The sequence below is a fragment of the Equus asinus genome, chromosome 23 (assembly GCF_041296235.1).
Source record: "Equus asinus isolate D_3611 breed Donkey chromosome 23, EquAss-T2T_v2, whole genome shotgun sequence".
NCBI classification, from domain to species: domain Eukaryota; kingdom Metazoa; phylum Chordata; class Mammalia; order Perissodactyla; family Equidae; genus Equus; species Equus asinus.
The window spans coordinates 16,535,849-16,558,148 of NC_091812.1; positions in this window are offsets into that span (position 1 = coordinate 16,535,849).

A 22,300-nucleotide genomic window follows, 5' to 3' on the forward strand; every position below is an offset into this window, starting at 1 on the left:
TTTCTCCAGTGTTGCCTAAACAATCAAAGAGGATCGCTCTACACACATGTGATGTTGGAATCATTATCCTGAATTCAAGGCAGCTAACTACTTAATCTTCCTTCTCTTTAGGAAAGTGAGGTTGGCAGGCCTGCGAAACCGACTGCCTACAGAATACATATTTCCCAGCAAGCCATTTTACCCAGCCTTTTTACCAGTTCTGTGAGCCTATGGTGTCTGGCTTGTGGGTAGACCACAATTCTGACGGCAATCGGCAAGTGGGGCTGTGCCAGGTTGACTTCATTGTGATGGCATCAGAGCTGAGGTTGGGTTGCCAGTCTCAACATGCTGATGTCAAAGCCAGCCCACTCTTCCAACCTGCTTGGTCTGTTGGATGAAATAATTGGCCAACATTAAGCTAGGGACTAAAGACCAAAGGATTATTTAAGGCCCCAGTGGACTAGTTTCCCAGTACCAGCTGCTCCAAGTAAGCGCTTTAGATCATGTCACGCACAGTGAGGCAAGACTGTGGAGTCAGACAGATCGAGCTCTAAATCCCAGTTCTTTTGCTTACCAGCTCCATGGCACTAAGCATTTCAAACCTTTCATCTGTAAAATGGGAAGCATGAAGTTAGAATTAAGGACATGGTGCACATGTGAGCTCAGTACTCTGTATAACATAGAGTTTCTGTTCAACCAATGACATCTACTGTAAGTGTGAATGTTCAGTAAAAATTAATCATTGACACTAATGATAATCCATGAAGGAGATAGTTTTGCAAGATGGAATATTGACCCAGCCACCAAAATAAAATTACAGTGAAAATACCCAAATCAGTTGCACATGTATGTTTAATTGATGTGTCCGCTCCTTGCTTGAGACAAAAATGTTTCTAGGCTGCTTATCTAGCAACTGACACTCAAGGCCAGGCTTCCCACACTCGCAGAGGGTGATTCTGATCCGTAAAGTCAACAGCCCCTGCAGAAGAACATTCCAAACTGGGCCAATAAATAAGGAGTCATTAGCAATACCATTACTCCTGACTTCATTGTTCTTGAGAAAACCCAGTCCTAAATATTTTTCACTTTGAATGTGTAGATTGTACTGGACTGGCTGTAAATGACATGGAAGCACTAATATTTGCTGTAGTAAAAATTTGGAGACTATGACTTTCAAACAAGATGACTATTTGCTAAAGCCACACTCTCTCTCTTAGGTTTCGATGTTCCCCCCCCCCCTTCTCTTCCCTCAGCCACTCTTCTCCTCCTACTGGTATTTCTTCTTCCCCCATGTGCTCTCTCACGCGGGGAGTGCTCACCATGGAGCTAGACATAGTTAATTATTTGTAGCAAAGCATTCAACAGGCCTTCTAGAAAATGTGATACATATCCAAGTAATTATTTTAAGGATTTTGTTACTTCAAAATTTGAGAAATCTGCACATGAGAAGAGTCCAAAAAACTCAGCGACTGCTTTTGTTTCAAGGGGTATGTTGACATATTCAGCAAATAATTTCCAAAACACTATGTGATGTTTGAAGTTGCTTTTCTATCTAGACAATGTGTGTGGCTTGAGCATCACATTTGCGTGGTGTGTTTTCTTAGATTGGCTTGCCAGGTGACCAGAAATAAAAAGCATGTCCTTAACAATCCCCCCTCCCGTGCTTGTCTCCCCCACTCGAGGGGGTTGCGTGCATTCCAGCTTTACATTTTTTGCTCTAACGCCCTGTGTGGCCTGCTCAGTTTAGATTTGAACCCAGTTCAAAAAAGCACAAGTCCAGGAAAGGATTGTGCAAGAGCGCCGTGTTTACGCTGTGCCTTACATTCTTAACAACGCTGGCCATTTAATCCATAAACATCAATCCAAATTTTATGAGATTACCAATCAACTTCCCAGCAAATATTACAAATGTAAAGGCAAAAATAGAGAAAATGCTAAATAAAGCAATGTTTCCCAAAAGTTTATATAAGACGATGAGCACAAGTGCGTTGATCAAGTCAGTGAAGCAAACGTTTGCGGGATGTCTGATCCGGGCATTGCGCTGTTGCTGGGCACCCCAGTGAACACGAAAGTGAGCAGGACTCCAGGCTTCACTCAGAAAAGTCATCCTGCAGTCCTGAGGGCTTCACTCTGCCTGGACTTGAGCACATCCCACTTCAAGCTATCAATCAATAAGGAAACATTATATCCAAGGGTGTAAAGAATTGACCTTGGGGATACGGTACAACTTACAAACTGATTAATTCTGTTTCTAATTAAGTTTTAAGGATGGCTAAGAGAAGAGTATTTTTATTACATAATTCCTCCAATTTTCCTATATTTACCCATAGAACTTTTATCACAGCAATGATAAAAGCTAAAACTTATCGAGGAGTTACTCTGGGGCTGACACTGACTTAGCTCTAAACACTTTACATACAAGAATTTCTTTAGCTGTCAGAATAGCTTTTGAAATGAGGTTCCAGTTATCTATGGCTACATAACTGGCTTAAACTCAATGGCATAAAAGCACAAGCATTTTCCCGTGCTCACAGATCTGTGGATCAGGAAATCAGACAGGAGGACTTGCTTCTGTTGCACGGTGTCCGAGCCGTGGGCTAGGAAGACTTGACCGGCCGGAGGTGGCCTGAACGGCTGTGGGCTGGAGTCACCTGGATGCTCCTCCCCACACATCTGACACCTGGCTTGGGATGATTTGAAGGCTGGACTTAGGTGAGACTGCAGATTGGGGCACCTACTCATGTGGCCTCTCATGTAGCTTGGGGGTTCTCACACCATGGCAGCCTCCAAGTCTTTGAACTTCCTACACGGCAGCTCTGGAATCCAAGAGCAAGTGTTCCAGTGAGCAAGACAGAAGCTGGACCACCTTGTATGGTCTGGCCTTGGAAGCGTTGCTTCCGCTGCACTCTATTGGTCGGGGCCGTCATAAGCCTGCTCAGAGTCAGGGAGAGAGGACATAGACCTTTCTTTGGATGGAAGGAGTGTCAAAGAATTTGTGGCCACATTTTTAAAATGCTACAGATTGTTCTTATCACAACCTGGATTCTACAGATAGGAAAACTGAAGTGTGGAGGTGCCAAGTAACTTGTCCGAGGTTACGTCTTGAATGAGAGGCAGAGGCAAGATATAAACCCAGCTCATCCGGCTCGAGAGCCCAAGTTCTTTACCAGTGGCTACGCCGCCTCTAAATTCAGCCTTGCAATTCATTGAACAAGTGTTTTGTGAGAGTTTGCTGTGTGCCAGTCTCTGTTCAAGGCCCAGGAGATGTAGCTCCAGACAATGTAGACAAATGCCCTTCTCTTAGCATTTTACATTCTGACTGGGGAGACAGAGTAGATAAGCATACACCATGCCAAGTGAGAAGGCCTGATTCTAAAATAAAGGAAGCTGGAGAAAGAGTCACAACTAGCTACTTGATTATGTTATTTCATGTAGGTGGTCACGAGAGGCCTCTGTGAAGATGTGACATTGACCTTATTGGAATTAGAATAATAGTCCATTATGTGAATTTCTGAAGGAATAGCATTCGAGGCAAGGAATAGCATTACACACGCCAAAGTGTCAATTGAGGGGAAGAAGAAGAGAGAGGGAGGAAGTTTGAGTCCACTGACATCAGAGGGTACAGTCAGAGCAAAGGGCCAGAGTGGGGAGCTTGCTCGCCAAACACAAGCACCAACATGGCAGCCTGAACACCTAGAGCAGACGGTTCCTGGGTCAGTGAGAGGAAATGAGGTCAGAGAGAGACTAGAAAGCCAGATCATGTAGGACCTTATGGGCCATTGTGAGGACTTTGGCTTTTACTTGGAATGAGTTGGGGAACTATTGAAGGATTTTGAGCAGAGAAGTTTCCTTATCTGAATAGACTACAAGGCACAAGCACGGAGGCAGGGACCTATCAGGAGGCTCCTATAATAGTTTAGGCCAACATGGTGTTGGGTCGCATCAAGATGGCGGTGGTGAAGGTGGTGGAAAATGGAAAGACTGTTGATCAGTTTTGAAAGTGAAGCCTAAAGATTTGCTCATGGGACTGTGAGAGAAATGGAGATGTCAAGAGTTGCTTCAGAGGCCGGCCCCATGGCTGAATGGTTGAAGTTCCGCAGGCTCCGCTTTGGCAGCCCGACTTTACAGGTTCAGATCCCAGGGGCAGACCTACTCCACTCATCAGCCGTGCTGTGGAGGCCTCCCACATACAAAAGAGAGGAAGATTGGCACAGGTGTTAGCTCAGGGCTAATCTTCCTCCAGGAAAAACAAAAAGCAAAAGACTTGCCTCAGGGCCACCCCCTGGCCGAGTAGTTAAGTTTGTGCTCTCCACATTGGTGGCCCAGGATTCGCTGGTTCGGATCCTGGGCCCGGACATGGCACCCCTCATCAGGCCATGCTGAGGTGGCGTCCCACATGCCATAACCAGAAGGACCCACAACTAAAATATACAACTATGTACTGGGGGAGATTTGAGGAGAAAAAGCAGAAAAAAAAAAGGGGGAAGCTTGTCCCCCTTAACAGTTGTTAGCTCGGGTGCCAATCTTTAAAAAAAAAAAAAGAAAGACTCACCTCAAAGTCTTGCCTGAGCAACCAAGAGGACTGGAGTTGTCGTTTGCTGAGATGGGAAGAAGTTGGGGAGAAGCAAGTTTGGGGAAGACTGAAATTCAGGCTTCTGTTTTTGACGTGCTACATTGATAATGACTACTGGACTTCCAGGTGGAAACGCTGAGAAAGCAGAGATACAAGTCTGGCCGTAAGAGGAGCAGCCTGCCTCAAAACCTTGGAGTCATCTTCCCCCTCTTTTATTCATCATTTCCAGCCAATCACTAAACACTGTCAATTTTGCCTTGAAAAGCGTCTGTCTCACCTGCCCTTCTTTCTGCATTTACTGCCCCCTCTCTACGACATAAGCACTCTTCACCCCTGGTTGATTCCAAACTTAGCTTAATCAGTATTCCTCTCTTCAATAAATCCTAACAATTAAGAAGATTTATCTTCTTAAAACACTGATGTCCTCTCATTCGTCTGCCCAGAAACTTCCACACATGCCCAGGTCTCCTTAGCAATGGTCCTCAGACTCCAGCGTGCAGAAGAAATTGCTGGAGATGGTCATCAGTGCAGATTCCCAGGCCCCACTGTCACAGCATCTTCTGCTGGTCCAGGAGAGGCCCAGGAATCCACATTTATGAAACAACCCAGGCATTTAAGATAGACTGTGCAGCCAAGAGGATCTGTTTGGGAGAGTCCTCTCTCCTCAGCTTAGGTGGTGAGTTTGTGAAGAAAAGGACTGTCTCACACTCACTCTTAGCTTCCTCACATAGAGCAACACAGCACCAGGCACACAGCAGACGGACAATGGCAAAAAGTTAGACGCACGAAACTTGATGAGCTGCTTTTCAAGAGCGAACTTTCAATCCCTGTGGCACCAAGTGTCTGTTTATAGATATCGGATACATGCTTCCTTTCTGCGGTTTGATTTAATTCAGCCAATGTGTTTATAATGCTATAAGCCCAATGCTTCAGCTAATAATTTCATGACCTGAATCCCACTTCCCAATGACCACATTCCCCTCAGCGAGCGGCGCTGGGAGACCCAGCTCTGAGTCGGAGCTGTTTCTAAGGTGGCTGTGGAAGAAATCACTCTGTCTGTGCCCAGCTCTCTTTCTACTTTAATATTTTTATCAAATTACGTTAACTATTTTAAAATAACACTTACTAGTTATAAGTCATGCCGTTAGGCATCTAATGTCCCTCACACCCTACATGAAGGTAATGTCTGTTATGCACGTTTTACAGATTAGGAAACTTGAGTCTTAGGGAGGTTAATTAAGTTGTGTGAGGCAGTCCATCAGCCCATGGAAAATTTGATTCAAACTCTGTCTGTCCCCAGCGCCTGTGCCAGAAACTTCGGTATGAACTGCCTCCTCTGGGGAGGTCCCCACCCAGTCACTACCCCATGTGTACAAAAACTCCTTGAAAAAGTTTCTCTCACTCGCCTTTTCTACTCTGTCCTCATTTTCTCCCTCAAATCACCCAGTGAAGTGTCATTCCGTCATCTTTCTTATCAAGGTCACAAATGACCGAATCTTGCTCTCCACAGCAGTAACTTCTCAGTCTTGTCTTATCTGATCTTTGGCTCCGTGGGCCATGCAGATCAACCCTTCTTCTCCAAGTGCTTCTTTCTCTGGCTCCGGGACTCCACACTCTTCCGTGGTCCCGATTCCACTCCCTGGGGGCTCCTTCTCTCTCTGAACTCACTCCTTAGGTGATCTCACCCAGGGCCTTGATTTTAATGACATCTCCTGACTTGACATTTTCAATCCTAGTGTTTCTCTGATTTCCATATGTAGATATTCACTTGACTGTTCAATGAGCATCACAAGCTTAACTTACCCCAGGAGCACTTCTGATTTCCCAGCCCAACACTTGGTCAAGTTTGATTGGAAAAGTCAGCGTACAGCATAGAACACTCCAAAGGTAGGGAGACAGAGAAGTTTCAGTCCCTCAGCCTCGTGTTTTGCCATTGATGGGGCCCGGTGTGAGCGGTTCGGCATGAATGGAGCCGCGAGCACTGTTTACGTAGAGGAACTCCATGACTCACTTCCACAAAGCACGAGTTCTCACGTGCTGGTTACATTCTGTCCAGGAGACTTCCCTACACAAAACAAAAGATGGATGTTTTATCCAGAAACATCTTCATGAAATTGATTCCATGTCCAGAGAAAAGATGGCCATGGAGGAGAGGGAGGGATAAAAGGGGACCAGCTGAGTGATCCAGAGGCTGATCTTACCTTATAATCCACAGACACAGATGTAATATGAGGATACAATGTCAATTTCCTGGTTTTTAGCAACTGAAACAGAGTCTGGCTTCATGAGAAATGGAACTGGACCAGCCAACATGCAGTGAGGCGCCACCATTCCTCCCTCAGGGAAACACAGTTACCATTGCTCCCCTTTTTATCCTCTGTGGACCACAGGGTCTTCCTCAGCTGTCTCCCCATGCTCCTCTCACCAGCTAAGCGTGCTGTGTTTGTGCATGGCTCACTCTGTCAGCCAGCCCCCAGTTGGCCCCCATGTTTCAGTCCAATTTCTCTGTCCCTTGGTTCAAACCCCAAAAAGAGAAATCTGATTGTTTACTAGATACCAATGCGTTGGCTGACCTTGAGTCAGATGCCTGTTTCTGCAGCCAGTGAGAGTGAGGCCATCTGGGTTGGCAAGACCCATGAGCTAGGGCACTTCCCAGCCAAAGAGACTATTTTGTAGTAAATGTCAACCTATTGCAGATTGTGTAATTGCAAATGACAAAGAAGAAAGTTCATATTTTCCTGATAAACACTCCCTGAGAATAGACTTTACGTATGATGATTAGTGAAAATTAAAGAAAGGCATCACATACACTGAAAAGGAAGCATGATGGAAAAAAAAAGAAGAAAGAAGGTTGAAATGAAAAGGAAAGAAAAGATGGAAATCAAGAGGAACAGAACAGAATTCACCAAATGAAATATCTCCTGGAGTATGTGTGTGCATGTGAGAGGAGTAGGTAAGCAGGGAAAGAATGAATCAGGTTTTTAGAGAAACAAAAACACAAAAAGGAGGAAAAAACAGGGAAAATATTACTTGGCTTGTAGCTGGTTTTCCAGCTCCGGACATCTGGAGCCAAGGCAGGGAAAGGTGAGGAGCCGTCTTCGCGGCAGCTCTTGCCCCAACGGGGGCTGGTTACCCGGGATATTTACATTAAATTAACGTGGCTGGCTATGGCTATGTTCAGCACTTGGACACGCGGTTAAATAATCAGTGTGGTTTGGCTGCTGGTTTCTTTACTGTGGTTAAATAATTGGTGTTGTCTTGGTTGCTAGCTACTTTAAAAATGTATATGTGCACTTGTTTCTCTTTTTTCTTTCTCTTGAGCAATTTTGACAAGCTGTTGGCAGAAAAGGGGCTGACCAGCTTTTAAAGGGACGCTTTCCCGCTTGTCATTTATGCTTCCTCCAGACGCTTTTCAAGGATTTGAGAATCTTGGAGAATTTTCTTCCAGGGATCTAGACAAAGCGCTCTACTACGTAAGGAAAGAATTCAGTTCACCTCCTTTGTTTGGAGAATAGCTGTAAAGCTGAGCCTAGGGCATCTGTGATTTCCCAGAAACGGGCCCCCCTTTCTCACGATGATTCACGAGGTTCTCAGATTCACCATGAGAACGGGGAAAGAACACTGTAGTGATCACTGGGTGAGACAACCCTCCATGCAGGCACTTCCCCCTGTGAGATTCACTGCTAGACCTCTAAAACCCAGAACAGCCCTTTATACGCAGTAGGCGCTCGACGCTTGTTGAATGAAGGCAAATAACAGTGAAAATCAGAATTCAGGATCGACGTAATTTCTATTCCAGAAAGCAGCTTCATTTAGTCATTTTGTTGATTTGTTTAATAATCGTTAAACTATCACAAATTGTTCTGCCCTGGGAGACTCTCTCCTCTCCAGACGGCGCCGTCCTTTCTCCTATCCTCACACCCACTCCCGTCTCCAGGCAAATGATGTTCAGAGCAATTGATCCTCTTTCAGCAGCAAATTGACTAGGACAGCTGGGTCAAGAGACACCACAAGTCAGGGACAAGCCTCCACCTGACATACACAACAATTCTAGTGATGGATGTCTATAAATCACGGATGGAGGCAAAGTCCTCAATTGCCGCTGGAAACCACGAGCTTCTCAGGGTTCCGCAGGAGAAGGAAGCCGGCGCTCCAAGTCTGAGGTCACATACAGAGAGGAGCCTGGTGGGGGTTCAGAGTGGGACGGTGGTGAGGAAAGGGCAGTTTTGTTCCTCCAATGCACCTCATCACTCACAGAGTAATTTCACCTCTAAGAGAAGCGCAGCACATACATTTCTGTCAACATTCAGTGGTCACTCAGGTAAAAAATTTTCAGATTTTTTTTCTGATCTGTTTTGGGAGGTGGGAAAGAGGGGGGAGAAGTTACTAGGATTTTCAAGGGATTTGGGGAGGATTCTTCAGAATTCATTGATTTTTGCCATTTTGGTAAGAAATCTCTCCCTTTGTAAAAGGTATTCTTTAACACTTTTCTGACAATTGGGAGGAGGAAAACTGTTAGGAAAGGCAAAGCTTTAAGCAGTCGGCTTGGCGCTGTGCTGCGCTGTGTGGGAGAAGGGGCGCCGGCCGGCCCGGGAGGGCCTTAGGGGAGGGCTGCCGGGTGCTGTGGCTTCTGAGGCGGGACGCCCATCACTTCACCGCCTTGAACTTCTATGTCTTCAATCTTTACCTTATTCATTTTCTGAAGACTTAAATAATAATGTACGTCTTACACAAAATAAGAGAAATTAAAACTAAAGCTACAATGAAATATAATTTTCACCTATCAGATTGGCAAAGATCCAAAAGTCTAATAACATATTGTGTCAGTGATGACGCAAGGAGACAAACACGCTCATACACTGACACAACTTCTATGGAGAACAATAGACCTATCATAGATAAATAGAACAACTGATCTATCGCAATTTGAAATGTACCTCCACTTTGACTCAGTAATGCCACTCCTAAAAATGTATTAAAGTACTTAGGGACAGACAAACATGCAAAGATATTCATGGCTGCGTTGTAATAACAAAAGATAAAAATTTAAATGTTCACCAATAAAAGACTGGCTAAATAATTTACAGAAACCCAAAAGGTGAAATACTATGCGGTCATCAAAAAGGATAAGTAAGTAAACTATCAGTGTTCTATGAAGTGATATGGAACAGTGTCCAAAATATATTGTTAAGTGAAAAAACAAGGCAAAGATCATTGTTTGAAAAATACATTTATGTTTATATATATAAGTTATATCTCTGGGAATGCATAAAAGAAATTGGTAATGGTGGTTGAAGAAACTGGGTGCTGGGGGCAAAGGAGAATGGAGGCTTTCTGGACACCAGACACTCTTCTAAAGCTTGTGTGTTTTATGGTATATGCATGTATTTCTTTTTTTTTTTCTGCTTTATCTCCCCAAATCCCCCCAGTACACAGTTGTATATCTTAGTTGCAGGTCCTTCTAGTTGTGGCATGTGGGACACCACCTCAATCTGGCCTGAGGAGTGGTGCCATGTCTGCACCCAGGATCTGAACCTGCAAAACCCTGGGCCACCACAGCGGAGCGTGCGAACTTAACCACTCGGCCACAGGGCGGCCCCATGCATGTATTTCTTAATCAAAAATAAATTTAAAAAAATTTTAAATAAACTGGAAAGCCAAAAAACAGAACCGTGAAGGGGCTTTGGTAATTCAATGCACGTCTCCGCATGAAGCAAAGGTGGATAGCATAAGCCACCTCTCCCAAACTCCCTGCACGGGAGGCCCGCTGGGACAGAGCGCCGACCCGGGGAGAACTTGGTGAGTGTTCCCGGGATAGATAACTGAACTCCTCGAAGGATTGTATCAGTATCAATGGTTTGGGGAGATGTGTACAACTTTTCGGTTTAAGTGGCATGTGTGTCCTCACTTTATTTTTTTAATGGAGAGAAAAGAAATACTAAATGTGGAAGCCTTAAGTAATGAAGGTATGCACGAGAAGAGTGGGCTTAAGGGGACTTCTGGGTTAAAACAAAATGCTTCTGGGGGATTCAGCGCAGTTAAACCGTTCTGCGTGGCACTACAGTGGGGAATACATGACATTATACATCCATCAAAACTTGTAGAGTGTGCAGCACAAAGAACAGCCCTCATGCAAACTATGGCCCTTAGTTAACAATAAATACCATTACTGGTTCGCCGATTGTAACAAACGTACCACACTAATAAAAGCTGTAAATAATCAGGGAGACTGGGCAGGGGGAGGGGCAGGGGGAATATGTGGCAACTCTGTCCCCTCCCATCAGTTTTTCTGTAAACCTAAAAGTGCTTTAAAAGAAATTGTCTATTAATAACAAAAAGAAAAAGAAAAAGCACAACAACAAAGTTGGAAGACAAAAAATCCTCCTGCTTCCTGGAACACACAGCAGGTACTCCATAGATAATATGTTGGCTTTGACTGAAGCAAATTCGGTGAAAAACGAGCAGGTAAACGTGAAAGCAGATTTAAAGTGTAGGAAGAGTGTGAACTCATCAGTGATGTATTTGATAAAGTCCTGCAATATTGATTTCATTAAAAAGAATTAGATAGCTTTTTCTTTTTTAAAGATTGGCATCTGAGCTAACATCTGTTGCCAATTTTCTTTCTTTCTTTTTTTCTTCTTCTTCTCCCCAAAGCCCCCCAATACATAGTTGTATACCTTAGTTGTGGGTCCTTCTAGTTGTGCTCCGTGGGACGCTGCCTCAGCGTGGCCTGATGAGCCATGTCCGCGCCCAGGATCTGAACCAGGGAAACCCTGGACCACCAAAGCTGAGCGTGCGAACTTAACCAGTCCACCACAGAGTGGCCCTTGGCTTGTAATCTTTTCTTTCTTTTTTTTTTTTTTTATGAGGAAGATTAGCCCTGAGCTAACTGCTGCCAATCCTCCTCATTTTGCTGAGGAGGACGGGCCCCGAGCTAACATCCATGCCCATCTGCCTCTACTTTATATGTGGGACGCCTGCCACAGCATGGCTTGCCAAGCGGTGCCGTGTCCGCACCGGGATCTGAACCGGGGAACCCCAGGCTGTGCAAGCGGAAAGTGCGCACTTAACCACTGGGCCACCAGCCTGGCCCCTTGGCTTGTAATCTTTATCAATCTAAGATCACAGATTTTTCTCTCCAGGATACTTTATGACAACTATAAGCAATTCTAATGTTTTCCCCCAAACTGTTTGAGGAGCATTAGCCACAAATTATACTTGCCTGTTGATAGGTATTTTTGTTGTTGACAATTTTTTTGGAAGCTTATTGTGTTCATATAGATCCTCACGAGGTAAAAAAGCAACTTTTTAAGACAATTGATGTCTTTACAAATTATGCTATTTTTATTTAGAGAACAGTTTGTCCAGAATTATGAAGCAGTTATGAAAAAGTTTATTCCTTATTTCAATAGTGAAAAACACGATTTTAAAACAAGGCCTGGCATGGCTTTGAAAGATTCTCCACCGCCCGTTGGAGAGCCCGCCGTCCCTGGAGAACGTCCGCTGTCCGTCCAAACGCGGACGAGGCGCGTCTTGGAAACATCAGGGTACAAACCGGTCCCGCCCACCCGCGGCGCGGCCTGTGCCTCGCCGGACTCCACTGGGCTGTTAGGAATTTAACCCTCTGTGCCACGAATATCGCGTCTTCGGAAGGTATGAACGTCGAGTTTGCAGAGGACGGGAGAGCCTGCTGCTTTGGCGGGGTTTCCTCCGGTTGTTCCCATGCTGACACCCAGCCGGGATCTCGATCGAGTCCCGCCCCTTCGAGGACAGCTGCTCTGCCTGCTCCGAGGGCGGCGGAGAAAGCTGGGTCGTGCTGCCCTTCTGCATCTTGGAGTTCTTAACGACGTTCTTTGAAGAATCAGGAGGTTTTCTTTACATCTGCATCAGTCTTCACATGGTGACGAGTCCTTAAGTTCCCGCATCTAACAACTTACTTGCCTCTGAAATGAAAGAAAATAACTAGAATCAATATACAGCACAGAGCTGCTTCAGCTACCGGTGGTGAAAGGCCGGATTGTTGTTCCCGTCGGTCACAGATAGATACTGCTGTAAAAGAAGTGAAAATAAAAACGGAGACCTGCCCTGCACGGTGACCTGAGCCGCCAGCGCCCCTGTGGCCGAGGCTGCTCTGCCCCCGACGGTGCGCACAGCGGGCCCTCGCCTCCTCATCGCGGCCGCGAACAGGCCACGTGGTGGGACAGCCGTTTCCCCAACTCGAAGACGGCAAAATTACCGGTTCTCTCTAGTGAGGGTGGAGGGCGTCCCTTGGTGAGCACCCGCTGCAACCGTGTCAGGCCCGCGGCGCATCCCTGGGCTGCACTAGCGCCACCTGCTCCGCGCCGCGGCGCCTCTCCGGGCTTTCGCGTGGAAGGGTCACCGTCTGCAGCGAGGAAAAGACACTGCACCCCGTGTGTCCAAATTAAATGATGCCTACAAAGTAGGAGCCCCAGCTTTTATCATGACATGCAGTAGACGTTACGTTACTCTTCTCAATTGCTATGAAAGCATCCGGATGCTTGCTCCCACGTTCACCGGCCCCCCGCGGAGCAGGCTGGCGAGCCGGGTGCGCGGCGCCCTCTCTTCCCATGGCACCCTTGGTTTTCAAACCTCTCTCTCAGGCCTAAGGTACGCGCGTGTACCACCCACACCAAATGAGGTTCCAGCACTTTGTCCAGAACTTTTGGGGAAAAAAGTAATTATTTCTATGGAGATTGCAATATATGCAGCGTCTTTTCTTACCAGATTTTTTTTTTTTTGGTATTGTTATTGGAAGAATTCTCAGGAGTGGGCTGGGACAAATGGTGTATGTATTTCACATTTTAAAGGTGTAGCTAGATGGCCTTCCAGAAAGCATTCACATTTCCGCCAGCAACGTGTGAAGGCATCCTTCGGAGACCCAGCTGTCACAGTGCTGTCGCAACTTCGTTGGTCCAGTCTAGTGGGGGTTGAAGTGATAGCTCAGTGTTTCCTAACTTCCTTTCACTGACTACTAGTTAATGTAAACGTTTTTTCACTTGTTTGTTGATATCTGGATTTACACTTCTATGAATTGTCTATTTACATCTTTCCCTCATTTTCTCTTAGACTATCTTTTTCTTATTTTTATAGGAGCTTTTTGCTTATTAAAAAAATTAGTCTTTTGTCATCTACTTTATAAATATTTTTTCCAGATCTGTGATGTGTCTCTTTATTGACTTTGTGTCTGGTATCTTTTCCACATGCAACCTCTTAATTTTTTATATAGTCAAATATTTATCCTTTTCTTCTGTATCCTCTGATTTTTCAGTCTTGGTTATAAGTTCTAGGTTATATGTCATAGCTTAGATTTTCTTATTTAATTTTCATTATCTTACTTTTTTATATTTAAGTTTTTTTTTTTTAAAGATTTTATTATTTCCTTTTTCTCCCAAAAGCCCCCCAGTACATAGTTGTATATTCTTCGTTGTGGGTTCTTCTAGTTGTGGCATGTGGGACGCTGCCTCAGCGTGGTCTGATGAGCAGTGTCATGTCTGCGCCCAGGATTCGAACCAACGAAACACTGGGCTGCCTGCAGCGGAGTGTGCGAACTTAACCACTCGGCCACGGGGCCAGCCCCTATATTTAAGTTTTAATCTGGAATTTACTTTCACATTTCCTTCCAGATGGACGGCCAGTTTTGCCAGCATCTTTTACTTAGGAGACCATACTTTTCCCACTGACTAAACCATAATCTTTGTGACGTTAGTATATGACAAAGATTATGGTTTAATCAGTACCAGATTGGTTTAATTATTAAGGCTGCATCATATGTTCTGACCTCTCATTTCAGTTTTATAGTTTTCTTAAGAATTTTTAGTCATTAATTTTTCCATATGAATTTTAATATAATTTCATCCAATTCCAAGAAAAAAACCTGTTGGGATTTGAACTGGAATTGCACCAAATTTATATATTATTTGGGAGAATTAACATTTTATTATAAGTATCCTTTTCTATGTATCCAGATCTTATTTTAGTTCTCAGAATATTTTATAGCTTTATTCATATAGATCCAAAGTCTTCCTTGTAAAATTTATTTCTAAATATTTTATATCTTTTGTCACAATTATACATGAAGTGTTTTTCCATTTTTCCTCTCTCAGTGCTTATGTCTAGAGTACAGAAAAGCTATTTTTATATTCATATAGTATACAGGCACTTTGCCAAATTTTCTCATTAAATTTAGTAATTTTTTATCAAGTGCCTCTTGGGTTTTCTAAGCACGCATCATACCGTTAGCTGTTTCAGTTAGGGATGGGCCAAGTTATGCTCTTGTGACAAATAACTTTAAAATCTCAGGGGTTTATCACAGTAGAATTTTTTTTCAGTTATGCAAAACTGATGTGGGCGCCGGGCACCTCTGCTCCAAGTGTCGGCTTTGCATCCCGGCTGCCCTCCCTCCCACGCCCGTGACAGCTGGAGCCTTCCAGGTCCAGCACTTACAGAAAGAGAGGACTGGAGGGTACACATGCCTTGTCTTAGCAGTCACCTCCAGTCTCAGCCTGTCGGCTGCAGCTAGCCCTGCCCACCTGCAAGGGAGTGGGGTAGTCTTCTGTGTGGCCAAGAAAAGGTGAGAACTGAAAATAGTGACGAGCACAGTGATGTTGGCCGTGTTTGCTAAAAGAGAGAGTTTTATATTTTCTTTTCCAATTTTTATGTCTATCATTGCATTTGTGGGTCTTATTACAGTTGTTAAAATTTCTAAAGAAATATTAAATACTAACGCTATTGACTATTCCTGTCTTATCTCCAATTTTAATTCAAATGGCTCTAGCATTTTGTAGTTTAACATATTTGCTGTGGGTTTCTGGTTGGTATGTTTTATATAATTAGTTTCTACTTATTCCTCCTTTATCTGGGGTTTTTATTAAGAATGGCTACTGATTTTATTGTATGTCTTTTCAGCATTGTTTGATATGATCATATCTTTTTCTCTTTTAATTTATTAGTGTAGATTATGTGGCTACATTTCCTGTATTTGGGTCTCTAGAATAAATTTATTTTGGTCTTAGAGTGCTGTTATTTTGAAACGCTGATGTATCTTACGCTTATGGTGTCTGCACCTGTGCTGGTGGCCCCCAAAACTGCCTTACCACTCAGTCATTGGCCCATCTGACCCTGAGACCCAACCACACACGAGGAGAAAGCTGGGAGGTGAGCTGCCGACCGACATTACAGAGAGGATATGCACATAGAGAGGGGTGATGACATTACATGCATTATCCGGGGAATGGGGGGGCTACGGAGAGACCCTCTCCATAGTCCCATAAAGAGACCAACATGCTAAATGCCCCAGATGAAAGAGAGGATGGAGGTGCCATGATGAACACTCAGAAGAGAAATGCCAGTTTGCAGATACTTGTGTGCATGCGTGAACATATATGCACACGCATGTATGTATACACGTGTGAGTGCATGCATGCGAGAGCACGTGTATGTGTGTTCACGTATGCGTGTTTGAGGGCACAGGCAGGAATAGACGGGGGGAAGTATTTGGCAGTGGTCTTCCAAACGGTTACCTCTTGTGATGATGGTAAGGACTTTGGGCGCTTGCCTGAAGAGTCCCTGTACAATTTTATTTGGAGTAGCGATTTGGTCAGAGGTATGTTAGCAGCAACGTGGATAATTACTTTAGAGTGGGGATTCCAGAATGCCATCTGAGGATGCAAAACTTTCTGACAAAGTTTCTCTTATGTAGTAAGTTTACGTTGAAATGAGACAAAACAATAAGACAATGTATTAAGTTCTTTAAAAATCTAGATGTATTCAATTTAAAGGCGTCTGTTCTCCAGTCATTCCCTCCCTGTCTCTGGGGTTTAAAATCCCCTTTACTTAATAAAATACTAGTGTTAATAGATGGTAGTAAGGATTTTTGTTTGTTAATATTTGACACAATTTAAAAGTTGGTATCTTTTTTCAAAGATATTCCAATTTTTTAAAAAATGAACTAATCTATGAAATCCTAAAGTCTAGGAACCACTATTTAAGCAGAAATAAACCCTTGTAATTTTTTTCAAAATACACACTCCTGGGCCCCTGGGGAGGCATTCAAGTGTCATGGAGTTGGTGCAGGTACATAGACTTTGAAAGAGTCTCCCAAGGGACTCTGAGATGTTTGCCTGGTTAAGAACCTCTGGTTTGGAGAAAGAGGTGGGAAATACCTAGTGGTCAGCAATCGTGAAAACCTCAAAGAAACCAGGGCAATGAGAAGACAGGAAGGTTGGATATGAGAGACATTTTCTTAAAAGGAATTAATGAGACTCAAGGGTGTGGAGATGGTCCTTGAGGGAGATACAAGGAAAGATGGGGTTCAGGGGAAAGTCCCAGATCTTCAGTTGTGGGAGTGACCCAACTTTACTGTGCACCAATCTGCTTCCCTTCCTCATGCGATTCCCATCCTTCTACTTTGTTCCCAAGAATTCATTCCTCTTAAGAAAGCAGAAGAATGGGGTGGACATTCAGGACATGAGGTAGAATATAGAATTCTAGAGTAGATGTTGCTTGGTTTCCACTGGGTGTCTGCCACAAAGTATTCATATTCACTGGTTATAAAAACAAAAATAAATAAACAGAACAGGTGAGTGGGTGCCTATGACTTGAAACTTCTGCTCAGTGGGGACCTCCTCAAAGTCCCCCAGTGGTCAGCTGACACACTGCTAAGGCCCCGAAGGGCAGAGCCCTCCTACTACTGCTTCCTGTCTGCCATACTGCTGACGCAGCAGGGGTAAGTAGTACCCATCTTTGACTCTGTCATTCTTTCATCGAACCACTCGACGCTCTGGGAATATCATTCCACGTGTAAAACCTTCAGAACTATTCCATATTCTTTAAGCTCTCAGGGAGCTGAGGCGGCAGAGGGAGAAGTAATCACAAAGGCCACGGCCTGCGTAGGTGAGAGGTGACGTCTCCGAGAGAGGGGAATGGAAAGACAGGAGGTGTCGGTCAGTGAAACGACGCTCCAATTAGAGATTCCGAACTAGAGCCTTTCGAGGGATGTGGTTCTGTTAGTACCTTGGTCTAGGGTACGAGTGAGAGTTGGGTGAATGTGAGGAAGTCAAGGAGCTAAGAGGCCGAGGTTGTCATGAACGGTAAGAGTAGTCTGGAGGGAAACACAGCAAGTCAGAGGCTGAGACCGTGAGGAGTGCATGCCCGAGGGAATGACGCCTGAAGTCTGTGGCGGCCCAGTACTACATCAACTGAGCTGAGATGCAACTCTGTTTCCCAGGATCCCCATCCCTGTGCAGCTCCATGGGAGTGTCGGAAGCGAAGCAGCAGTCACATTGTGTTTATCCTGTGAAGGTGGTGGAGGCCCGAGCCTGTGGCAATTGCACCCTGCGTGCTGACTTGAAGCTCTCCTTGGCTGGGATGGGCCAGCACTGGACCTCAGCTTCCTCAGCTGCCTCCAGCTCTCCTACTTCAGCTCCTCCGTCCTGGACAAAGAGCATGTCAGCTCCACAGGGAAGGGCCCGGCCTCCTGGGAGGTCATCCCCTGTGGCATGGAGGTTGGAAGCGATGAGGGAGACGCCAGTGCCAGTTCACCCCCTCTGGTTCCAGTTTTCCTCACAGCTTCCAATTTATCCCAGGTTTCCTTCGCAACTGTCTATCTGACCGACCCACAGTGAATTCGGGCTGGATACCAGCCGCAGAAGCAACAGACTGCACCGCCTGCCGCCCACTCCCACAGCTGGGGAAGGTCTCCTCTCTGTAAGAAATCTTTCGTCTGTCTCATGCAGACACTTCTTGACTGACACAGCCTTCACTGTATGTGATAGACTAACTTCTCTCCTCTGTGTCCTGAGAGGTTATGTGTCATCCTTGGGAGGACTGAGGAAAGAGCCACTCAACTCCTTTTCTGTCTTCTGTGGTTCCCGTGAACACTCCTGGCTGGGAAGGGCTAGGTAGAGGGAAAGTCAGTAGGTAGCTGTTGGAGGAGCTGACAGCACACTGTTGAAGGAAGCTAGAGATTTCGAGGGCGGAGGAAGAAAATAGTTTGGAAGTGGGAACAAAGGAGGAACAACAAGCCTGTGTACCTGACTTCAAGGTCTGGTGAGTTGTGGGTCATGAAGGAAAATCAGCCAAGGAATTGTCAGGGCTCAAGCGGAGGCTGTGCCTACAAGGGCCAGCTGGGGGGTGGTTGTTGGTTCCAGCTTTATTGAGATATAATTGATATATAACAATGCACAAGTTTAAAGTTTATAATGTGACAATTTGATAAACATATACATAGACATTTACCAATAAGGTTAGTTAACACATCCTCTGTTCACATACTTTCCATTTTGTTGTCATGGTGAGAACATTAAAGCCCCACTCTCACAGCAGCTTTCAAGTACACGACACAGCACTGTTACCTGTGCTGAAAGTCTGCGCCTTTCGGCCAACATCTCCCCGTTGCCCCCACCCTCCAGCCTCTGGAAACCACCCTTCTACTCTTTGTTTCTATGAATTTGGCTTTTTTAGATTCCATACATAAGTGACATCATACAGTATTTGTCTTTCTCTGACTTACTTCACTTGGCATAATGCCCTTGAGGGCCATGTATGACGTCACAAATGGTAGGATTTCCTTCTTTTTTACGGCTGAATAATATTCCATTGTGTACATATATCATATGTTCTTTATCCATTCCTTGTCCCTTGATCACTTAGGTTGTTTCCATGTCTTGACTATTGTGAATGATGCTGTAATGAACACAGGAATGTGGATATCTCTTCGGGATACTGATTTCATCTTCTTTGGATTTATACCCAGAAGTGGGGTTGCTAGATCACATAGTAGTTCTATGTTTAATTTTTTGAGGACTCTTCATACTGTATTCCATAGTGGCTGCACCAATTTACATTCCGATCAACAGTGCACAAGGGTTCCCTTTTCTCCACATCCTTGCCAACATTTGTTATTTCTTGTCTTTTTGATAATAGCCATTGTAACAGGTATGAGGTGATATTTCATTGTGGTTTTGATTTGCATTTCCCTCCTGATGCTGAGCACCTTTTCATGTACCTGTTGCCCATTTGTATGTCTTCTATGAAAAACTGTCCACTCAAGTCCTTTGTCCATTTTTTAATCAGATTTTTTTTTTTTGCTATTGAATTGTATGAGTTCCTTATATATTTTGGATATTAATCCCTTATCGGATATGTGGTTTGCAAATATTTTCTCCCATTCTGTAGATTCCAGCCAGGTTTTAGTTGGAGCAAAAAGGTGAAGATCCAGCTCTGAAAGCAGGTGGAGGATGGGGAAGATTTTTCGGAGAACAGAGTGAAAGCTCCCCCATGGAAGTGGGGATTTGGGGGCGGGGGGAGGGCGGGAAGAGGGAAGGGGTGGGAGACAGACTTGTAAAAGGAATCAACTCAGTTTAAGTGATATACGGAGTGACCGGGGACTAGTGTCTGGGCTAGGAGGGAGGCCTGGTGGCTATGAATGGAAACCCAGACGTGAGGCACAGTGGTCCTCACGGTCTCTGGGGCTCACAGGGGCGGGGGGCCTTCTTGCTCCCATCTCCTGGTAGCTTCTTTCTCAGGCGTGGTCTATCAGGCAGCTGATAGCCCCACAGGCCTGTGACACCGTGAGACTGCGGGACCAAGGTATCCTCCAAGCAGACAAGCTGTCGAGCCCCGTACAGCTCACTGAGAGCTGTCTCAAGGCCAGGATGGGCAGGTTTTACAAACAACAACGACAAAAAAGCATGGACCTCCAGAGCAGTGGTTCTCAAAGTATGGTCCCCAGACAAGCAGCAGCAGCAGCAGCATCCCCTGAGAACTTGTTAGAAATGCAGATTCTTGGGCCCCACCAGTCCTACCACATCAGGAACTCCAGGAGCGGGCCAGCGATCTGGGTTTTAACAAGGCCACCAGGCAAGTCTCATGCTCATGAGGTCTGAGGCCCACCATTCTAAAGGAACTCAGCAAACACTGGCTTACAGACACAGCCGAATGTTGACCTTGTTCTTATGAGTCTGAAATCACAGAGCACTAAAGATGAAAGGACTTGTTCAAGTGTCTAATCTGGCCTTGAACCTTACATGTGAAGGATCTGAGTGACAGAGGAGGAGTGTGGCTTGTCCAAGCCCTCCTGGCAGGACTGAGATTACAGCTCCGAACAAAGGCAAAACCCAGAGCCTGGGAAATGGGCCACACAGTTGCAGCCTTTCTAATTTTTTTAAAAAAATGGATTAATATTATTGTTTGTATGTTTTCTACGACGCAAGTCAGAAGAGCATGGTCTCCTTACCTCAACCTGGTCCTTTCAAGGTCTCTTTCGCTTGTTTTGGCGGTGGCAGAGGTGCAGAGCCCGCGCCTGGGGGACGCAGCAGCCGGCTCTGGAGCAGACTATCCCGCAGCCTGCTCACTCCGCATGGGCTGCGGCTGGGATCTGACTTTTGCCATTTCAAATTCACTTGGCCTCCGGGCAGAGGCAGACCGTCCGATTCTGCGCTCACTGGAGCCCCGGCTCCCTCTGCTTCTGGAGAGGAGATTTAGCCTTAATTTTTGTGACAGATGGAGTTGATAGTCTCTCCACGGAAAGGGGAGGAAAAAAGCGCCAGTTTTTGACAGGCCGCAGACGCCCGCTGCCTCTGGCGGTGGAAGGCTGCGTTGCGCCGCAGTTAAGGTAGCTCGCCGACTCCCGCGCCGGGGCTGCAGAGGCTGCTGTGCCCAGCGGCTCCCCTCAGAGCCGGCGACGGACGGAAACTTACACTTTAATAGAAACCTCGGTGCGTGCCAACTTAGCTCCTCTTTTATGTTGTGACTGCGGCCAGATGGTACTGCTCAACATTCCTAAAGATTTTTAATGCTATTATTTTTTCATCACTGTCCATGTTAGAAATGTATATTCCTAAAAAATTAATTTGGTTGATTGGATTTCTTGCAATCGACGAGGATGCTGGCTCAAGGACCATACCTGCCAGATCAGCAAATTGGGACCCGGGCACTTGGGGGGCTAGGTTGTAAATATCTCATCACCATCCCCCTAACTAAAGTGTGTGCCTCTTTCTTGTGTGCTTTTGGGTTTTGTGGGTTTTTTTTAAGTTTCAAAGTCCCACATTAAATCCTCTGATTTCTCTCTCCCCCCTAGGATGCTCAGGACTCAAAGATGGGGAGCTCGAAGAAACAAGCTAAATTCTGAACCCAATCGACGGCACAGATGGGGACCAGGGAGAATTAATAAAATTTCCACAAAAAGGAAAAAAGGAAAAAGAACCAAACAAAAAGGCCCATGACCGAGCCGGATGCAAACAGCTGCCCCTGAGGCCTGCCCGCTGGTTCTGTGCGCGAGCAGGGGCTCCCTATCCGAGCCTCCTTAAGAGTAGGAGGAGCTCCCGGGCCTCTGTCAGGCTCCTTAAGCCGCTCCTTTCAAGCCCTGAATGTCTGAATGTGAGCTGCCCACCACCCTCCCCACCCTCCCCCACTCCGCAACCCCACTCCAGCGGCTCGTAAAAAAAAAAAAAAAAAAAAAAGTTTCAACAACAACAGCCAGAACCAATAGCATCTCGAAAAGCCGGGAAAGGGGGCCGAGCAAAGGGCGAAAGAGAGTGGAGAAAGGAGAAAGCGGGCCGGCTCGGAGCGCGCGGGGCCGGGGCTCGGCGAGCCGGAGGAGCGTTGCTAATGTTTTTGTTTGTTTGCTTTTCCATGCATGCATAATGAGGGGGCACCGCGGCACCACGCGGGGGCTCCCGGCCCACTTTTGTATTTAAAGCCTCGCTGCGAGCGAGTCCGCGGCCGGGC